At 42.3% G+C, this 17,595-nt stretch overlaps 1 long non-coding RNA gene across 1 annotated transcript; it reads right to left on the bottom strand.

The window, feature by feature from the left end:
- Positions 1 to 783: 783 nt before the first annotated feature.
- LOC109685903 (uncharacterized) lies at positions 784 to 16,024 on the bottom strand. The gene is made up of 3 exons (XR_002212345.2): positions 15,913 to 16,024; positions 15,374 to 15,413; positions 784 to 11,461 (listed from the first exon to the last, which is right to left on the bottom strand). It is a non-coding gene; the product is annotated as an uncharacterized lncRNA (long non-coding RNA).
- Positions 16,025 to 17,595: the final 1,571 nt, after the last annotated feature.

Genomic DNA, 17,595 nt, shown 5'->3' with positions numbered 1-17,595 from the left:
TCATGCCCTTGTGCCTGCAATGGCAATCTGCTGATAAGCTTGAGGGGTTACTGTATTTGATTATCTACACCTTCAAAATGTCCTCTTCCCATGTCATATCTGCAGTGATATGCACTCCAGGGCCAAATTATGGTTTGCCTGCTCCTGACATAACTATAAAACCTCTTTTCCACAGCAAGTAATCACCTGGAGAGAGGCATGTTTTAGCCGCCCCGTCCAGTCATCTGGAAGCATAGCAGTATCTCCTACCACATTTTGTAATAGCCCCAGCATAAATGGCACTGTAGAGCCAAACATTGTACAGGCTTGTTTTACACAAATTTTTAATGGAATTTTTTCATAAAATCTCTGTTGCATGCCAGGATTGTTAGGGTCTGGTCTCTCAAGCACAGGGTAAAACATAAAACTGGCTCATACACTATGAGCTGCCTGCAAGGCAGCCTGTAGGGTACTCTTAGCAAGAGCAGGAAGTCTCTTGGCCCATGGAGGTAACCCCAAATGCATGGTTCCCAGATGGGAACCATCTGGCCAGAGTGTCCTTCCTGACCCTCCTCATCTGACACAGAATCAATCAGAATCATCTTTGGACTGAATTTTAATTGTATGTGAAAACTTATCCTCATAAGGTTGGGGTGGTGGTTCAGTGGCTCCGCCACCTGCATTTTGTTCCTTCAAGGGATACTGCCTCTACAAACCATGGATGACTAGTTGTAAGGGTTAAGTCCCACATCCCAGCTTGAATACCAATGAGGAAACTCTTTATGTGAGGGAATAGGCCCCAAACAATCTCTAATCATAGATCACAAACCAAAAGTAAAAATGGGCATGCATTCTGGCCCCTCAGCTGTGTATCAGGTCCTCAGCCCGTCTCCTACCGTGTTCATTTCTAAATTTACAGTGCCCTCTCCTCAGGGAACTATGGGCAAGTATCCTGCACAAAATCTAAAAACTGCATAAATTGAAGCAATCTGACTCTGCTTCCTCTAATCTTTACCATAGCTTTTAAAGCCTGTACATAGAGCTCTTGGTCCTTAGACTCATTCACCATCCCAAGATTTTACACCTGACTGTATTCAATTCACTCTCCCCTCTCCTTACTTCTTTTCTATTATCTTACTTGTTTCTTCTTATACGTGCACTTCTGAGAGTGTCTCTTTGTCTCAGGCTTCAAGTTCCCCTGTAGTTTTTTCCCTGTTTGGGCACCAGTTCTTGCCACCTGCATAAGCTCGCCCTAGAAACCTAACTAGGGGTGATGGGAGATTAAGAAAGGACAAAAGACAGAAGACAAACATGCACAAAGCTGGAGCCAGGTGGGCTAGGAGTTCAGATGAGACACATAGCAGCCTCATCCACCTCCAGCGAGTTTATTATATACAGTGGCAAAACAAGGAGATGGAGCAACAGTTGGATGGGGGTGACATTGTAGTTCTTGGGAACAGGAGAAACCTGTGATTGCTGCTTTCTAAACTTAAACATCTTAGGAAAAACAGCTGTGCTGCATTTTGCCCTCACCCTCTTCTGTGGTGGGGCCATACCAACTCATCCTGCAGATTATCTGACATAGCTGTACTTGCTCCCTTCTGTGGCTGGGGCTGTGCCAACTCAGCCCACAGATTATTTCATATAGCTGTGCTCTGTCAAGTTCTCACAGGCCTCTCATACTCCACTCAGACACTCAGAGGCATGATCTTCTAAACACTTTAGAGCTGCCAACATTGTACAGTGTCACTCTTCAGTATTAAATAGAGTCAAAAGAAGGTGTCAATAGTCTATCCAGGTGGGTTTGTGAGTCTGATCGATAGACTACATCAAATCAATCAGAGCCTGAGGCTTTTCCGTGAAGGAGGGGGTATGATGTTTCCAGTTGAGGAGGTTTGTGGTGGTAAAGAACTGGTAGACAAATACCCATCCTTCTCCTTGTATTTCGCCTTCCTGGTCATAATACATTGGGTTCTGGGCTTCCCTCAGGGGCATCTGCAGGGCAGCAGGAGTCTGAGGAGAAGGTGTCCTCACAGAGACTGGTTAGATGCTCCCGATCAAATGGGGGATGTGCAGAGAGAACTGGCAGACTCAGAGTGGACATGAGATCTGTAGGACTTGGGGAGGTCATGGGAGTTGGAGTCCTGGGGGCTTCTGGGCCAGATTTTACAGGTGAGATTGTCCCTTGAGCTTCCCCATCCAATGTCAGAGGCAGGGGTGTGGAACTGGGCGCTGGTGGAGGAGGTGGATAGAGTGGCACATAGGGTGATGGTATTTCCTCAGGTTCCTTGGCCAGTATAGGCTCCTTTGTTTTCTCTCTACACTTGGAAGTTGTGGTCACATTAGCTACCATAATTCTATAGGCTTCTTCCAGACAGGGCTTTAACCATGTGGGCCTGCTGAGGACAGCATCCTGCCAGCACTCAATATAAGGAAATTGGCCTGGGTAGCCAGGCCTTCCTACAATTACTCTATAAACTTCATTGACCACAGTTTTATTTACTGACCCTTCTGGGAGCCACCCTACACCAAGAGCAGGCCAATCTACTTCACAAAGGGCCTTAACCTCGTCAGGAGTTAACTTAATTCCATAGTTTCCATTAAATCTCTTTTTAAAGTTCTTAACCATACACTCCAAGCAAGTGTTTTTACTCTGATTTCCACACATTTTCTCCCATTACCAGACGTCAACACAGACATGGAGGGGTAGGGGTTTTGGAGGAGAGTAAACGGGGGCCCTCTTCTCCAACACACAATGGAGAACAATATGCACTCCTTATCAGTTACCTGGATGTGGTCGCCCGGCCAGGAACTGCACCTACACAGGGTACTCACTTGTTTCATCTCTCTCCAGCCACTCCCCTCCTGGGGATTTAGGTGTCTCTTATCTACAGTGAGTTTGTATAAACCCTGGACCAGGAGCCCTATTAGGGCTAACCCTAGACCATATGCATTCACCACGGATCTGCAAATCAGGACTCTGCACTTGCTTCATAGCCAAGCTGTCTCATTCACACACGTTCAGACACAGCCATCCAACATTTCCGCCTCGCACCCAGTGCCTAGGAGTCATGGTTTCACTTTTGCTCAAAGTTACTCAAGAGACCCTGGGAAGTGATCAAGCTCCCCTTCTGCCACTTAGAAGCAGGCTTAATATTCACACCCAGGTTCTTACCAGTCTGATGGGCAGCATTCCCTTCGCTGGATCCTGCAACTCACCAGGGACAAGTCCCTCCTCTGGATCAAACTGTCCATAGGCATCTGCCAGGATCACTTCTCCCAGCAGTCCAGGGGATGCACCCTGGTGACAAGGGAGGTGAAAAACCACCCATCTCCACAGTCCTGGATGAGTGCCTCAGAAATATTATGGGAAACTCAAACAGAGACACGAGACACTGAGGCAAATCAGCAGGAAGCAATGTTTTATTGTGCCAGCACAGATTCAGCAGACTCGTGTCCAAAGGTTGAGCTGCAAGAACAAAGGGGTCTCACCTTATATACCCTTGCAAGAAGGTTACAGAAGCAAAAAGCAAGATTTATCCCATATATGGTTACATGCAATTCTATAGAGTACTTCATCCTAGTGCTATGTGACTTTCTACCCCCCAGTGCTATGTGACCCTCTTCATGTTTACATTCTTTAAATTTTATCTCTCTGCTATGCCATCCCTTCCTCCCTGCTATTTTATCAGAGCATTGGCTTGTGTGGTATTCCTCCCTGCTATAAAGTTACTCACAAATGTCAATGACTCCACATATGCACAGAGGCATGAGGAATAGGTGGTGTCCTGGGACACAGGCCTGATGGGCCAAGGGGCTTTTGTCCTGGGCCTTTTATTGTTGGAGACAATAATGCTGAGGTCTTGTAGGACTCATTTCCCCTGGTTGACTCCTAGGTGCACACGAGGCAGAAATCAGGAGAACTGTGGTTCGAAGCCAGCCTGGAAATAGTTCATGAGACCCTATCTCAAAAATACCCAACACAAAAAAACAACTGGTGGAGTGGCTCAAGGTATAGGCTGTGAGTTCAAACCCCAGTACAAAAAAAAAAAAAGAGAAAAATACTTCTTGCTGGATGAAAATATGAGGAAAAACAGGCCTGGTGGTACATGGCTGTTTCCCAGCATTATAAACAAAAATAGCATTATAAACACACAATCTGTTAGAGGAATTCATTTACATCATCAATATAAGTGAAGCAAGGAAGGGGAACATATATTTCTATTTTGCATTATGAGTCTGCACTCCATTGAGAAGCCTAGGATGTTTAGCCCTTCCCTTTGCTAAAAATGTGTTCTCATGGCTACAAGGCAACAGAAGTCCACTTGCAACTACACACACACACCTCGTTAATGGAACTACACATGGTACTGTGTTGAGGTGAATAAAACTGGACCGTGATGAGAGATAAACATAATATTAAAGGTACTGATTATGCATTTTATATATATAAACAATCTCTAACAACAAATTTTATATGCTCATTGTTTTCTAATGACTTATAAGCTAAAAGTATACACACAGGCATCACAATATTTCCTTCCTACCTTGAAAAGATTACTTGTATTCACTCCAGGCATCTCTGCCATTTCCCAAACAACAGGTATAAATTGTGAGGTCAGGTGAGAACAGGTGAGCAAAGTGAGCAGATCTACATTCCAACAGTCTTCCTTGGGAGGAAAATTGGAGAGGCTTAAGGGAGAAATAAAGGGTAAAAACCAGAGTGAGACATCAGATCTCAGAGAACTAAGACTGAAGAACAGAGAGGTAACCTTAAAAAGGAGAAAAAAGAAAAGAAAGGCAGGAACAGAATTTGGTTAAGAATTTGCTGAATGAGGATAAAAAGATACTCTCTATCCAGATGATCTGCATGACTGCTGCTACTTAGATACTGGTGTCATGACGTGAAATTTGGAAAATGGAAGAAGAATACAATAGCAGGCCTGGCACTGCTGGCTCATGCCTGTACTCCTAGTTACTCTGGGGCAGAGATTCCACAGGATCCAAGTTTGAAACCAGCACAAGAAAATACACACACACACACACACACACACACACACACACACACAAGAGCAACAACAACAAAAAAGAAAACAACCAACAAAAAAAGTGACTCAAATGGTAGAGCACCTGCCTAGCATTCACAGGCTCTGAATTCAAACCCCAGCTCTGCTGAAAAAAAAAATTTACAACAGCAGAAGTGACACAGACTTGAACATATTACATTTGGAATGCTGGACCACATATATGGGATTGCCAACTACCAATTACATACTTAACTCCAGAGTTCAAGAGAGAGATGGAAGCTGAAAATAACTTGCTAAGTAACAGAATTTTAGTGCTGCCTAGTTTTCACAGTGAGTGAAATGGATGGTCTTCAGAGAAGGAAAGTAACAAGAAAAGAACATAAGGAAACTAATATTTCCTGATGGAGGACAAGAAATAGACTACAAAACCAAGAAAGAGTTTTCTGAGTTTGTCCCAAAAATAAAGTCTCAATGTTAAGAAATCTGAGGCTTCATGGTGGTGCATGCCTATAACCCCAAGACTCAGGGAGCTGAGGCGGGAGGATCATGAGTTCCAGGCCAGCCTGGGCTACATAGTGAGACCCTGCCTCAGAAACACAAAAGGAAAAAGAAGCTCCACTAACACAATTAAGTATATTCATATTCTATGGAGACAACTTGTTTCAATGGTTCACATAGACATTGAGAAAGTTCTTTTTCAAGTAACACCCTGGGCTAGGCATGGCGGCATATACCTGTAATCCAGGCACTGAGGAGGTGAAGGCTAGAGGATCCAGAGTTCAAGGCCAGTCTGAGCAACAGAGGGTGGAAAAGGCCAGAATGACCTAAAGAGGGACTGTGCCACACAAAAACATACAAATGAATGACAATATAAGTACTATCCTAGTATCAGTTCTGTTTTAGTTAGGATGTGGAACACTCTAAAGGATCAGGTGTGAAAGGCTATCACCCAGAGCATGGTGCAACAGGCAGGTGGTGAAATCTTTAAGAGATCATGGAAGGTGTGCCATGGAGTGGATATGAAGACCTAGCCAATTCTTGTCTCTCTCTTTCCCTTCCTGGCTCTGAGGTAAGCAGATTCCTCTGCCATGAGCTCCTGCCATGATGTACTTTTGAGCCTTGCACAGGCACAAAGGCAATGGAGCCAAGTGATGATGCACTAAAAACTCCAAAGACAACAGACAATATAAATATTTCCTCCTTTAAAGTTGATTATCTCAGGTATTTTGTCATAATAATAAAAAGCTAATAAACACAGGAAACTGTCACTCCATCCCAAAAATCAAATACAGAGCTGAAGGAACTAAAAATATAACTCTTCCTGGATCCAAAAGGGAATGGAGGAGAGAGGACACTGCAGTCAGTCTGCGTCATTTTATTAAAGTAGCCTTAATAGAATAACACAGTTTGCCCTCCCCTATGCCCTATCATATTACTAAATGTATTATTTCTTACAGCTCCTTTTATTTGACACGATGTGTTAGGCTGTGAAGAAAGCATTTCTAGGCATATTAAAAACCAAAAACAATTTGAAGTGGCAGAGGATGCATTAGAACCAGACATAGCATTGTCACAGAGCATACTTTTTTTAAAACTCTGATTAAGGCACTAAGGAAGCTAATGGATAGACTACAGACAGCATGCAAGGACAGGAGGGCAAAACAAACTCCAACTTTGTACAGCTACACGAAGTTCACTTAAATACAAACACATTGGTGGGCTCTCACCTGTAATCCTAGCAACTCAGGAGGTAGAGATCAGGAGGATCAAGGTTCAAGGGCAGCCTATGCAAACAGTTCTCGAGACCCTATCTTGAAAATACTCAACACAAAACAGGGCTCACAGAGTGTGACAAATGGTAGAGCACTTGCCTAGCAAGTATGAGGCCCTGAGTTTAAACCCCAGTACTACCAAAAAATAAATGAATAAATACAAACACATATGAATTAAAAGTGAATAGATGGAGAGAAGCAAAGTACATTATATCCACACATATGAATGGAAATATCACAATGAAACAGATGAATGCAATTAATATACACTAATAAAATGTTAATTAGCAAAGTAAATGGAGAAAATATATGTTCCTGACACTAACCAAAAGAAATCAGGGGCTAGGAATATAGCTTAGTTGTAGAGCACATGCCTGGAAAGTGACCAGAAAGAGGCATTAGGTGATCAATTATGCAACATGTAACAATTCTGAACATGCATCAAACAACAGATTCTAAAACTATGTGAGATCAAAATTGTTAGACGTACAAGAAAAAGATGAACCCACAAGCACAACTGGAGACTTCAATAATCCACTCTCCAAAGTGAACAGACCTGCCAGCCATATGATCAGTAATGATACAGCTCAACTCAACAACAGGATCGTTCCAGTGCACTTGATTGGGCTCAATAGATCACTGCTTCCAGCAACAAATTACACATTCTTCCCAAGTGCAGGTGGACAACCACAACACAGGCTGCCTTCTCAGCCATAATACACACTTGAACAGATTTAAAGGACTGAAAGCACACAATGTTTGCTTTCAGACCAGAGTGGAACAAACATAAAAGGATAACTGAAAAAACTCCAAAAATGTGGAGATTAAACATATCACAGACTGCAAAAAAGAAAAGAACTCTTACGCGACATTTTTACGTTTCAACTAAATAAAAATGAAAGTACATTAAATGAAAATCTGTAGGATGCAGCAAAAACAGTGCTTAGAGGATAATTGATGGCAGCAATGTGTATAATAGACAAAAACAAGGATCTAGAACCAATAATCTAAGTCACTGCTTAGGAAAGTATGGGAGAAAGAAAAAAATTAATCCAGCAAAAGGAGAAAAATAAGAAGATTTAAAAGTGGTATCAGTGAAATTGAAACAGAAACTCAACAAAGAAAACCAATAATGAAAAATATATTTCCTTAAAAATACCAATAAAGAGCTGGGCATTGGTCGCTCACGCCTGTAATCTTAGCCACTCAGGAGATAGAGATTAGGAGGATCGTCGTTTGAAGCCAGCCTGGGCAAGTAGTTTGCGAGACCCTATCTCAAAGAAATCCTTCATAAAAAAGGACTGGTGGTGGGCTGGGATGTAGCTCGGTGGTACGGCGCTTGCCTAGCACGCGTGAGGCCCTGGGTTCAATCCCAGCACCAAAAAAGAAAAGACAAAAAAAATAAAAATAAAAGGGCTGGTGGAGTGGCTCAAGGTGTAGGCCCTGAATTCAAGCTCCAGTACAGCCAAGAAAAAAAAGAAAGAATAAAAATAAAGGAGATGAACATTTTGAATCTCATAAAGACACTCCCTGTGTAGCTATCTTAAAGAAAAATGTCATTCTTTTCCTTTTACAAAATCAGAGAAAAAGAGAACAGGTCCTGTATGAGGGAAATTGGTACTAGTGGGGGACAAAGAGCAAGGGAAGGTGAACATATTGTCAGTTATTCTGTCTCATTTCCTGTAATCCCAGCTATTCAGGAGACAGAGATGGACAGGACCACAGTTTGAGGTGGTACGTGGGGGTGGTGGCATGATCCCAGCTACTTTCAAGGCTGTAGGTAGGAGGATCACAGTCTGAGGCCAGCCTAGCAAAAATGATGAGATCCTATGTGAAAAATACCTAGAGCAAAAATGGCTTGGGAGCATGGTTCAAGTGGCAGAGCACCTGACTAGTAAACAGGAGTCTCTGAGTTAAAGCAGAAATACCACCAAAAACATCAATAAAATCCTTAAGCATATAGTCAGGTTATGAGATAATAAAAAAGAAAGGGCACAAAGTACTAATAACAGAAATGAAAATGGGTTGTCAATACAGATTCTATGAACATTAAAAGAATAACACAGGAATACTCTGAACAACTCTATGTCCACACATTCAATAGGCTAGGTAAAATGGAGCATTTGCTCAAAAGACACAATTTATCCATATTCACAAGTTGGAAACACATAGTGTGAACACATTTCTATTAGTGGAATTGAAGGGTGGTAGAGCACCTGCCTGGCAAGCACAAGGCCCTGAGTCCAAACCCTATCACCACTACACAAAAAAAGAAATCAAAAAACAATGAATAACCTTTCAAAAACAGAAAGTATGAGGTCCAGAGGAGTTCACTAGTAAATACAACCATGCATTACAGAACAAATTCTATCAATTCCCTATAATCTCCTCTAGAGAACAGAAGCATAATCAGTACTTCCTAATTTATTTCGTAATGACAGCATTACCCTAACATCAAAACCAAATAAGGATGGTGGAGTGGCTCAAGTGGTAGAGCACCTGCCTGGCAAGAATGAGGCCCTGAGTTCAAACTCAAGTGCCACCAAAAGAAGAAAAGTTATCCAGAAAACCCTCAATATTTGCAAATCAAATACTATACTTTGAAATAACCTGTGAGTCAAAGAAGTATTCACAAGGGAAATGACAATGTATTTGTGACAAATGTACACATTGCTACCAATGGCTTTATGGAAGATTACAGTGACCACAAGTCCTCTCCAATTCTTCCCTCTTTGGTGGAAATGTCAGCCTTGAACCTTGCCCAGCCTCAGAGGCTTGGTTGGCCAATGAAAAATGGCAAAGGTATCATTTGGGGACTTCAGAGGTAAGGCTGAAAGAAGTCATGTAACTTCACTCATGTCTTGGAACACCAATTTTGGGGGAAGCCAGTCACCAGCAAAGACATCCAAGAACTTGATACAGAACCACATGGAAGTAGGTGTGCTTGTGGATAGCCCCAACAAACCCCAGCAGCACCAGTGTTGGACAACAGTTAGTCGTGTTAAATGCCTCACCTCACTGGGTTTTCAGGTGATCCTCCTCAATTCTTACTTCACTTTATCTGTGCCTGAGATGAGCCAGGTGACAGATACTCCCTAAATCATGGAGCCAGAGGCAGTAACTGTATCTAGTCATCACAATTTGAGCTGGTTTTCTTTTTGGTGGCACTAGGGTTTGAACTCAGGGCCTCATGCTTACTAGGCAGGCACTCTTACTAGCATTTTAAGCCACTAAACCAACACATTTTTTGTGATGGATTTTTTTCAAGATAGGGTTCCATGAAGTATTTGCCCGTGACTGGTTTCGAACAGTCCTCCTGAAGACATGTGCAGTATACCCACCTATTAGATGTTTTTCCCTACTTAAGGCTTCATGAATATTAGTGGCACCTCAAGCATACAATTATACAGAGTGCCTTATGGGAAGGAACATTCAAAATCAGAAATCAGTGATCATCTAGCTGTCAATCAAATCTGCTAATCGTCCTAACCCTACCTGCAGAGACACCCAGGTTTCTCCCACCATCCTGTGTCAAACCACATAAAAGCCAGGGAGATTGCAGACTAAAATGCTCTTGACCTGCATGGCTCTAGCCCTCAGTTTCTCCCTTGATGGCCTCACTTTCACTTTCCACTTTCAATAAGCTTTGCCACACACTCCTTGTCTCTCAGATCAATTCTTTGATTGTGCCCCCAGAGAAGAGACTGATGTAATTAATAGGCCCCAAATGACAACCAGAACCTAATTCAATCAACCTTCCTACCAGTGTCAAAACAGGAAAAGACGTCTGGAGGAACTAAGAGAGCCCAAGTAAATTTTGAAAATGTGAGTCATTTGTTGCCAGAGCACAAACTTCATGCTACTAGTGACCTTCCAGCAGGGACAAAAGACATCATATAGCTGACCACACTGCCCTGAAGCAGACCAGAGACACAATGAAACATCATAACATACACATCACAAGCCATACTGCTCTGTCCAGTTCCTTGGACCTCAAAATTGTGACCATTAAAGAGAAATTCTATTTAAACCAGTAAGTTCTCAAGATAGAACACCTTAAACATCACTAGATTACCACAGCAAGTACCTCAGATTGAAACATGGAGTTTGGAGGCTTAGATTTAACTTTAGGCCCAAAACAAGTAAATACTAAAGCATATTTCACAATTATGTTCTGTCTCAAAATACAACTGTGAATTTAAAATGTTCAGCTAATGAAGTTATCACTTTTTATTCTTAACCAACTATAAACTACAGTTATAGCCCACAAACATAGCCATAGCTGATGCAAACATCCATTTTTTGTAAATAGCTAGCTAAAATAGAGAAATTAAATGCAGTCTTTAAAGGAGTTTGTAAACATGACAGATCCTTTTAAATTACACACAACTGTATATTTATAAAAAGTACAAATAGTCACTGACAAATTTATATAAACAAGTTAGAAATTATGAAAATTTGTATTTCCTTTTTTTTCCTTTGCATATTTTTTCATTGACCTTTTCTCAAATGTCTTCCACTAACTCCTAAATTCTTTCTTCTAGGGGAGTCCTGAGGATGTCACCATGTGTGCTGTTAAGAGTCACTGTTCTGTACAAACACACTCTTCAGGCTTTTCCAGGAATGACATCTGCAGTTGCCATGTGTATTCATGAGCATGATCAGATCATCTCCTTGTAGGCACTGTTTGCAAACAGTAGGACAAAATGAAAAGAATAAACAAAAGTTGCACAAGTTGACACAGGGTGAGCTTAGACCTGACAGAGAGGGAGGAGTCCAGCAAAAATCCCATTTTTTCAGGGTTGGACCTGAAAAAATGGCTGGAATGGACCTGGAATGGCTCTGATACTGCATGTAAGGAAGTGTGAACTACAGACAGCTAGATCCATCCAGAACCACAGAGTGAGGAGAATGGAGCCTAGGACGGAGCACTTGGTTGAGTTATGTTAAGGAGCAGAAAAAGCAGAAGAATTCAGGGCAACAGAGAAGACATCGTGAGAAAGGATGTGACAGGGACTAACAAAGAAAAACGTCAAGGAGCACATCACAAATAGTAGCTTCCAATATGGCAAATGGCAGTGGATGTGGACTACAAGTTAGATTATTAATGGGCTACTGAACAGCTGAACTAAGACAATACTGAGTGAGTTAAAGGACAAATGAGCAGTGAGAAGATCTTCCAGGAAATTTAACTTTGAACAGTGTGCACACGTACATGAGGGCTGACAGACAGGTACAGAGTCACTGACAACTCAATCCTCCAGATAGTCCAGGTTTTATCCATGAATCAAATATGGCCTTCCAAAAGCTGCCTGGGACCACACTACTTTAGCAACTTCAGAAAAATTTATTAAGAGAGAATTGCATTAACACCAGATAACCATTTCCACTGCAGAACATTAGAACTGCTATTTCCAGGTTGGTTGTGAAGAACTCTACACCATCTATAAAAGCAGATAATGTTTTAGCTTTTGGTGAAGTTTTTATGCCCCATGAAAAGTTAGCATGCTCTCTTCTCAGGTATCATTCAAATCATGTAACAACTGTGACTTCCCCTTATCATGGCATCAGAAAGACCAGAAACAGGGCCAGGCATGGTGGTACACACTTGTAACTCTAAATACTCTGGAGATAGGAAGATTGTGGTTCAAGGCAAACAGAAGCAAAACAATCAGCAAGACCTTATCTCAAAAAACAAGCTGAGTGTATGGAACACATCTATAATCACAGCAACAAAGGAGGTAAAGGTAGGGGAATTATGGTGCCCAAGAAAAAAACACATATCCTTCCTGAAAAATAACTAAAGGAAAAAGGGTGGAGGCATGACTCAAGTGGTAGAGCACAAGTCTAATAAGCACAAGGTGTTCAAACCTCAATACTGTATTCCTTCCCAAAAAAAGTCCAGAGACAAAATTGTACTCAACACAGATGTTGTTAGCAACTTAAAACCTGCCTATGGCTAGTGCAGTGGCTCAAGTGGTAGAGCACCTGCCTAGCAAGTGTACAGCCCTGAGTTTAAACCCCAGTACTGACCAAAAAAGAAAAAGGAAAAACCTGCCTACATTTACATGCAAGTCTATCTGATTTATATGCATTACTCTGAAGCTGTTTTACTCATTTCTACAATTCCATTTTTATTTACAGACTTCGCAAAGCTCATAAAATACTATGTAAAACAAAGTGAAGAATAAACAAACAAGTCACTGGAAATTGGTTTATTTTTTTAGACACACATTGTGGAGGCATAGTTGAGAGAAGAGCAGACTTACAAGTCAACAGACATTGTATGGTCCAGATCCTCCTGCTCAAAACTCTACATGTTTTCTGGAAATAACAACAACAAAAAAAAACCTCTCTCAAAGAGAATGGTCCCTTATACAAGAAAAGATTTAAAAAACTCCAATGCAGACATACCTATTAGGGTGAACAAAAGGAAGCCATGTTAGAACTGGACCCCCTCCCTCTTGAAGATGACTTACTGAAGCACAGAGCCCTGAGTTCAAACCCCAGTCCCACTTTAAAAAAAAAAGAGAAGGAATACTTTAAACAAACATGTCTTTGCTAAAAATGCACCTGGGACCCCCAGCACAACAATAAAAATCTTACAAGCCTACTATTCAAAAAAAATGCACCTGGAGGCTGGATGTGGTAGGACATGTCTTCAATCCCAGCTACACAGGAAGCTGAGGTAGGGGGAAGATCATGGTCTTCTAAGAATGAGCTCAGGTTGGGTCTTTTCTGTCAAAGGATTTAAGTAGTAACCACTGCTGCTGCAAATGTTAGTCTCACCAACTCATGTCCCATAGCCTCCTTCATGGACTCTGCTAAACCTGATAAAAGTCACTATTAAGAAAAAAAGGTATTTCCCTAGCCGGCCAAGTTCCTGTTTCCGCTCGATGCCCCTGGTTCCAGAGCTGATAACCTAATGATACTGGACTGTACTGGACTGGATTGTTGTTCCCAGGGTTCATGTTCTGGCACAGTTGGTATTGAAGGTGCCGGACAAAAAGTTAAGAGTGAAAGCAAGTTCACGCCAGTCCAGGAGTTAAGAGTAAAGCAAGCACGAAGTTTATTGAAAGGATAGCAAAGCACCCTAACAAGTGGGACTTAGTGAAAGAGCTAAACCAAAGAATGGCTGGAGTTCATGAGATTAAATAGGGACCTGACTTTAAGCACCTTCTGCCCACTCTACTTTGAAGCTGTAACTATAATTGGTTGTAACTATAATTATCTTCTTGCTGAACCCAACCCTCTGGATGCTTTCCCCATCCTTATCAGACCCGATATTCCAAGATCTCATTAGTCCATCCTGTCCTTGAAACCTGTCATGTACATTTTATGACTACTGCTCATTATTGTGGTGAGACAACCCCTTCCCCTTTTTTGTTTATCTTGTGAACATTTGTTCAACTCGTCCTGGCCTCAGGACCCACTACCCACCTTGTGCAGCTGCATCTTGTGACTTTGGTGAGAGGCTTGTTATTTCTCTGAGAAGCCCGTTGTTTCCCAAACCTCTTTAGATGTCTGCTTTTAAAGTACATCTCTATTCAAAATGGAGTCACCTCTATCATTGCTCCCCTTACACTAAAACAGTTATTGCTTCCCTGAACTTTTAAACTTCGTTGCCAAAGCCCCTCTGCCCAAACTGTCCCCTTTTTAAGTAGCCAAACACGTAGACTGTGAACCTGAAACCTGCCCATCCAGGCGAGGGGCAGCATTGCATTAGATAAAACCACAGCGGACTTCCTGCCCAGTCTGTGCTTGCTTCCCAGATTCTTTGCAGGGTCCACACCCTTCTGCAGAAGGAAATTTTCCCTTGCCTATTCACTGACTTCTGAGTTGTGTTGTCTCTCTCATGACACCCCAATGTCTTAAAGATATTTCTAACAGTCTGAGGCTTTCCCCAGGCAAAAGCAAGCCCTATAAGAGGGCTGGGGTGTAGCTCAAGTGGTAAAGCTGCTTGCTTCAAGGCCCTGAGTTCAAATTGTAAGGGGACCAATGACAAAGGGGACTCTATTTTGGATGAGAGAGACACGTAAAAGGGGCATGCAAAAGAACAGGCTTCTCACAAAAATAACAAGCTTCTAACCAAAATAACAAAATGAAGGTACAAGATGTGGGTCCCAAAGTCAGGGTGAGCTGACCAGAACTTCTCGGCATGCTCATAAGTGGAGGGACAGACAGGTGACTGAGTTCAGTGAGAAAATGACTCAGTGCCAACCAATCACAAATGTATGTTCAAGGTAGAATAGTTGGACCTAAGCCAGTTAGTTCTCTATATCATATCCTAGACTTCAGCCATTGCTTGGCTTAGTTGTTTCAGTAAGTCCCACCCATCAGGGAGCTTTGCTATCCATTCAATAAACTTTGTGCTTGCTTTACTCTTAACTCCTGGTCTGCAGTGAACTTGCTTTAACTCTTAACTGCTTATCCAATGCCTTCATTCATGACTGCACCAGGACACAAACCGCGGGGGTGGGGAATTCTGTCCAGTATCATAATCCCACTACCGCTAAACAACAAAAAGTTATAGTAAAAAGACCCTATCTGAAAAATTAAATACAAGCAAAAAGGGATGGGGGGGGTGAAGCTCACGTGTGCAGTGCTTGCGAGGGCCTGCGTCCAAACGCCCGTACTGCAAAAAAAGAAAAAATAAAATCATTTGGGCTACAGGAGGAATTAAGTACTGCCCATGGGACCCCAGACGCGCATTCCCAGTGTCATTCCTCCTCTTTTCATAGAGACATGCATGCTGCAACTCAGCATTTTTGCCGATGCTCATTCATAACAAATGTACTTGGAACATGAGGACACTGTCCCCATGATGGTTCCAAGGAGGCGCCTCCACGCACCCGCAAGACAATGATCCGCGCTGTGCCACTGACGCGGCCTGGCCACGAGGACGCCACTAGATGTGACAGGACCAAGTGAGCAAAGGCTCTGCTCCAAGGTGCGCCTTCCTGGCCGCAGTCACACTGCAGACGCGCGGCCGAGCAGGGACACACATAGCCGCTGCGACTCTCCCTCCCAGCCCGGCTCGGATCCGCCCGCCACCTGTGTCACAGACCGGGGGACGACCACCTGCGGTTCTGCCAACACCTCCTCAGAGTCCCCGAGGCCGCTTTCTCTCTCACCATAGTACAGAACTTCAGACATTCAGTGGAGGAATTCAAATTCCCCACCAAAGCTTCCTCCAAACAGCAGGTCTGGAACTTCCGGAGGAAACTGGCGGGGGCGGGGCAGCACCTGCGCCGAAGAATCCGGAAGAGCCGCAATCCTAAAGATGCTGGTAACTACGCTGGGTGAGACTACACTTCCCACAAGCCTCTGCGCTGCTAAGGGCAAGGGACACTTAATTTCCCAGGAGGTCTTATTGCCTCCAGGATGAGATGCTTTAGGAATGGTCCATACCCAGGTGATAGCCATGTGAACTCCTGCTTTTTTATTAAATCCTGCTCTTACAATCTAGTGCATTGTGGGACACATAGTTTAATTTTTAGCTTAAATGCATTGTGCCGTCGCTGTGGCTCAAGCCTGTAATCCTACTTATTGCAGACAGCGAGATAATGATCATAGTTGGATGCCACCGGGCAAAAGGTTCTAGAGACCCCATCTTGACCATAATGGCTCATGCCTGTCATCCTAGCGACACAGGGAAGCATAAATAGTAGGATTGTGGTCCAGACTGGGGGCAAAAGCAGAGACCCTATCTCCAAAATAACCAGAGCAGAAAGGGCTAGCAGCTTGGTGCAAGGCATGCTAGCAAGTGTCAGGCCCTGAGTTCACCTACCAATCCCACCAAAGACAAAGAATTCCATAGAAAACGAGAAGCTCACCCAAGTTCAGCTGGATCACTCAGTTATTAGCCTGGTCTTCAGTGCACGTTATTCACACAACAGTATATTTTTCTCAATGATAACTTTTATTTGACTTCACCAAAAGCAAAATGAACTTGTGCTAAGCCGTACACTAAATGATCCAAGGAAAATGTTTAATCCTGTCTTATGAATGGAGTATCTTGTACATACATTTATTTCTTTTGCAGAGCACTCGAATTGTCACCTAATTTACAAGTAGGCAGGATACCTGATCCAGCAAACTGTTTAAAGTGACTTCAGGTCAAATTGCCTCTTTTTTTTTCTTTTTTTTAAACTGTTACATTAAAACTCTAACCAAGTAAGGGATTCTTTAAGAATACTTCCTTAGAGAGATAAAGTTGAGAAGTGTGGCTTTTCGGTTTTTTAATGGCTTAAAGTTTCAGAGGTGATAGAAATTAAAATCACACTACCATTTGATGTAGGTTTTAAATGTCACCTATGTATCACACTTAAGCTTGTGGTGGCTTTCTTCTTTTGCTTCAGATAAAACTAAACAATGCATGCAACAGTGTCTGTGAAATACTTCAAGAAAGCATTTATATTTACATAATAGCTTCAACTGACAACATAGTGTATATGGGTCATCTTGAAGGATTATGTCACACTGAAAAGAAGAAAACCATACAGATAACTATGAATGCTATAAAGAAAAGGTTATTTCTAGTTTTGTACTAAAAATCAATTGGATGAGCTAAATCCACAACAGGACAGGGTAGCAGCAGTTCTAAGTCTTATTTCTCCTGTTTAGATATTTGAGTGCAGCTGCCCTGACCAGCTTATCCTGAGACTTTTGGCTAAGCTTTATTTCCTAGAATAGACTGTTAACTTTCAAAATTCCATTTTATTTGCAAAATGGAAGTACTGGTTTTCCTTGTGGATAAATACCCACATTTGTTTTTTTTGTTTGTTTGTTTTAATTTTTATTTCTTTATTATTCAT

The sequence above is a fragment of the Castor canadensis genome, chromosome 2 (genome assembly GCF_047511655.1).
Source record: "Castor canadensis chromosome 2, mCasCan1.hap1v2, whole genome shotgun sequence".
Classification (NCBI taxonomy): Eukaryota; Metazoa; Chordata; class Mammalia; order Rodentia; family Castoridae; genus Castor; species Castor canadensis.
This window is presented reverse-complemented; position numbering and strand designations above follow the sequence as displayed.